Source organism: Rutidosis leptorrhynchoides, chromosome 3, assembly GCF_046630445.1.
Source record: "Rutidosis leptorrhynchoides isolate AG116_Rl617_1_P2 chromosome 3, CSIRO_AGI_Rlap_v1, whole genome shotgun sequence".
NCBI lineage: Eukaryota > Viridiplantae > Streptophyta > Magnoliopsida > Asterales > Asteraceae > Rutidosis > Rutidosis leptorrhynchoides.
This window is the reverse complement of record NC_092335.1, coordinates 629878461-629883744: the sequence shown is the minus strand read 5'-3', so window position 1 is coordinate 629883744 and position 5284 is coordinate 629878461.

Genomic DNA, 5284 nt, shown 5'->3' with positions numbered 1-5284 from the left:
GATTAAAAATAGCGTAGCGTTACACGGACAGAATTTCGACTTACACCCTTACAACATTCGCTAACATACCCTTATTATTAGAATTATAATTAAAATTAAAATATAAATTATAAATATAAATATATATTACTCGTATATATTGAGAGAGATGAAAAAAAAAATGTAAAATTCGATCAGAATTCGGTTGGCTTTATAGCCAGAAATGATTTTTGGGGCTCCGCGACTCGCGGCAAAAAGCCCTTCAAACTCCGCGAGTCGCGGAGAGGTATTTTCAATTTACTCCCTTGGAGTTTCTGGCTGCCGACAGTTTTTAATATATATATATAATATATATATAATTAATATAATTAATTATATATTATATTATATTTATATACATAGTTAACTTGTAATTTTTAGTCCGTTGCGTCGAGCGTTAAGAGTTGACTCTAGTCCCGGTTCCGGATTTTCGAACGTCCTTGCGTACGCTGAGATATTTTGTACTTTGCGTTTTGAATCTTGTACTCTTGTGATTTCGAGACGTTTCTTATCAATAATTGGAACCTTTTTGATTGTCTTTTGTTCTTTTGAGCTTTTTGGTCGTTTGCGTCTTCAATTCGTCGAATCTGTCTTTTGTCTTCACCTTTTATTATTTAAACGAATATCTCTTGTAAATAGAACAATTGCAACTAAAAGCTTGTCTTTCTTGAGGAATAATGTTATGAAATATATGTTCGTTTTTAGCATTATCAAATATTCCCACACTTGAGCGTTGCTTGTCCTCAAGCAATATCGTCTTGAAATACTAGAATCACTTTTTTATTCTTCACACTTTGTACATCAGTGATTTCTATACGGCGGTATAAACAATGGTAGTAACGATATGGTTTACAGTCCCACATGACTATAAAAATTTAGATCCATTAAGGAAATTGGATCTTTATGAAAACATTTGATCTTTTGAAAATTAAATCTAGTTTTTACCCTAGATAAGTTTTCCGGAATAACCCTTTACCGGTGTTTGCAAAATATTTTTGTGGGTTTGGTGGGTTTCAGAATTGAAAATTTTAGCTCAAAACTTGCGGTTTTGTGTCACCCACTTGCTAACCTTGTATTTGGAAAGCAACACGTCCAGTTTACTTGTTCCGTATATTACCTTTCGGCAAACTACCGTCCGGTTGTAAAGGAAAGCGTTGAACAAGCAACTGTTTAAGGCAATGTCCCGTGACATGCTTTTGATTATGGTCTATAACGTGTCGGACGCAATTACTATCCTTGGTAGGAGCAATAGTAAAGCTCACCCTTATAATTTGTCGGTTTGGCACAAGGTCCTGTCTTTGACCATGCTATGCAACCACCGTTCTTACGGTTGACACCCGATTTGGTTCAGGTGACCTAATGAATTCTAGGTGAATTCCTAGGATTTTACGTTCAATGGTAATGAACGCATTGAAAATAAGGTTTTCAGAAAACAAATCGGTTTGTATTTTTTTTGATCAAAATATTTTCTCGTTTAAGCTCGAGTTTAGATATCATCGAATTCCATGAGTTTGAATTCTCAATCTTTAAGGTCAATCTCAAGGATTGAGTGATATCAGTCTTAAAAGCTGATTTTTAATCTTTAAGGAGATTATCCTTTCTGGGGATCTGATTCATTAGTCTTATCAAGCTAATTTGCACGGTGCCCCCCCATTGTACGAGATAAATCCTTCTCATGGTTAGGATAAATCTGACCACTTGGCGACCCTGTTTAATGCTGAGGTCCGTGGATTTCCTGCTGATTTTAGTGATGACTTTTCTAGATTTTTCGTCAACCTACAGCTGGTCTGGACGATAACTTCATGACCTAAATCAAAAAGCGCGTGTCTTTTTCGGAAGACTTTACTTCCTTTTAATGATGGAATTGATTCATCGTGTAGATCCATCTCTTCTTTTCTTTCATTGGGTAAAACAGTTTAGTTTAGTTCAAAGCAAAAGTATTTTCAGTTATTTGTTACAAATATATGTGGCATATGTTTAAAATAACTTGGTAAATTTTCCCACACTTGACTTTTTATTTTTCTTTTTATCGTCCTCTATTCCATTTTAAATGAATTTTAACATTTTAGTTTGTTTCTCAATTTATGTCCTTTCCTAGGTAACAATAATTTCGGTGTTAAAACCTAGTTTTATCGTTCATAAATATGTATAAACATGATTTGAATTCATTTAATTGAAAATTTTGAAAAATTTTACTAGAATTGGGTAGTCAGTATATAAGACTAGGGCTGTTCTTTTTTTATCAGAGAGCACTAGATTCTAATACAACTACTGCTTTACTAGTATTTTTAATGGTAACCAAGTGTTTAATATAAAAATTTTAAAATCCGAAAGAATTTAATCCCTTCCCACACTTAAGATCTTGCAATGCCCTCATTTGCAAGAAATCAGTAACAATTTAAATTATTGAGGATGATTTGTGTGAAAATGATTAAATTTTTTACCAAAGTTTCCAAATATATTGGCGTTTGTTTGCTGAATGATAAATGGTGCACGTCATTTGTTCATTCCGTCTTGTTGTTATTTCACATGTATTTTGCATCATTGTCGTCAAAATTACTTGCTTTTGCTGAACTTAATGCCAGTCTTTGAAAATGCGTTGTTTTACCCTGTTGTGTACATAAGATAAACTGCAAACATATATACATATTTTTGAAGTTTGGTTTATTACCCCACATTCAAAAATTATTAAAATCTAAGAATAAAAGTTAGATAATTATAAAAATGATTACAATATTAACAAAAATATTAAATATATCAATAATTACAAATTACAAAATAAAAATAAAAATAATAAAAATAAAAAAAAAACTAAGGATGATATTGGTACCAATAGGGGTTCCACGCATAACCATAAGTGCTATAGAATGCCTCGGCAGGGTCATACGTAGGATATGGTGGCTGCATCTCTATCGACCAAGGAGGGAAGACGGGTTTCGGTGTAGGAATATAGTTTCTACCTATGTGTTGGCAATGCGCTATGATCTGGTTCTGATGAACTTGCCAATCTTCAAATGCTCTCTGTCTAGCATTTTCGTATTCCTGAGAAGCTATAAACCTTTGCATTTCTTGCATCTGGTTCCCCCCTCCTACATTACCTTGTTCTTGGTTTCTCTCTACCTGTGGATGTCTACCATTGTATCGTACTGCGGCGTTATTTCGCCGCTTCAACACTTTCGCACCATGGTAGACATTTAGACCTATAGTGTCGCGGGGTTCCGGCTCTTCTACTAATAATCCCCCCCGACTTATATCCACACCGAGATATTCACCAATCAAAGTAATAAAAATACCACCTCCTATTATGCTATGTGGACGCATCCCTCGAACCATAGCTGATAAATAATAACCCACACAATATGGTATACTTACAGCGCTGTGTGGGTCTCGAATACACATATGGTAAAACAAATCTTGTTCATTTACCTTTTCTTTGTTTTTACCCCTTTGTGTAATCGAGTTAGCTAAAAACCTATGTATTACTCTTAATTCGGCTCTATCTATATCCAAATAAGAGTAGTTTCCCCCTTTAAAACGGTGGTGGCTTGTCATTTGACTCCACACACCGTGTGTATCAAAATTCTCATCTATTTTCCTACCGTTTAGTATCAATCCTCTACAATCGGCAGACGCTAATTCCTCAGGCGTATATATACGTAAAGCCTGAGCCATGTCTAGTAAAGACATGTGGCGCATCGAACCGCCTAACAAAAATCTAACAAAAGAACGATCGGTTAAACTGGCTACCCGATCATTCAACTCTATACTACATAACAACTCTTCACACCATACTTTATATACAGGTCTGCGTATGGTGAATAAACATATCCAGTCATTGAAAGAAGAATTACCATACCTCTGTACCAGTAATTCCCTAATTGGCCCGGCCAATTCTACAGCTTCCAAGGGTCCCCATTCTATGACCCTCGGTACCTCAACAACCTTGGAATGAAGAGTATGCAAACCCCGTTGATATTTCGGATAATCTATCCAAAGTCTGTCAAATCGCAAGTTCGGGTGCAACTGTTCCAAGTGCATATCTGAAAAGGTCATGACTGGATGAGGTACATCCTGCCTGTAGTAGTTATCTACCTCCTGTTGTTCCAAGTTCTCAGCAGGAGCGTGACGGGCTTGGGATGAAGATTCACCCCTTTCATTCTGCAAAACACATCAAACACAAATTTTGTGCATCCAAATATGCATTAGTGTCAGCAAAATCATCAATCAAAATAATTACAATGACATTATCAATTTATATCAAACTTAAGCTTATTTTCACATTTTTATCAAATCTACACTTTTTCAAATAAGCATATACGAAAATTTTCGCCAAGTTCATAAGCATTCAACTCAAATAACATGTCAAAATAATCATTACTAGCAAATAAACAAGTCTCAAATGGCATTATCTTTCAAAAATCAAGTTCATGAATTTTGGACTTGAAAAAGTCCACTTTAATTCTCAAAATCATGTTTAGGCTCAAAGTTTGGATCATTTAACTACCTAGACATGTTACACTACTCAATTTAGCAACAATTCATGACAAAAATCGGCCATAACCTGTTTATATCAAAAAGCCCCAAATTGCTCAAGAACACAAACCCTAGATTCTAAAGATTTTGAAGTTTTTGGCTTCAAATCATGTTAACAAGCATCAATCTAGGTTATACATGCATAATATACTAACAATTTAACACTAATTACACTAAAAATTAACAAAATTCAAATTATGAAAATATGCTCAAGAACACACTAAAATTCGGATTTAAAGGTGATTTGGGGTGTAATTGTACCTGTTTTCTTGAGTAGTTCCTAGATATCATCCTTCTCAACATGATTGTAGTGAAAAATTTGAAGATTAACGGTGAAAAATCGAGTTTTTGGGATGATTTTCGTGGGTTTTTCGGGGTCTTTTTTCGAGCTGTATGTGTGTTTCTGTGTTGGTGGGAGTGATCAGTTCGAGCAGCTAGTTTTATTTTTTTTTCTGTAATTTGGTCCCTCCGCGAGTCGCGGAGGTTTGTACTGCAAACTCCGCGAGTCGCGGAGTTATTATTTTTTTTTTTTTTTTTTTTTTTTTTTTTTTTTATAATCCTTAACTTATAACACAATTAAGAAATTAATTTTAAAATTTTGTTTCCCTTGTTATTTAGGACGAGGTCGTTTCGGATTGATGTCCTAGTCCGTCCCTCGACAAAATTTTTAAAATTTGTCTTTTTGTAGCGATTGTTTTAAAAGCTAAGATTTTTGGGTTTTTTCAATGTTTTT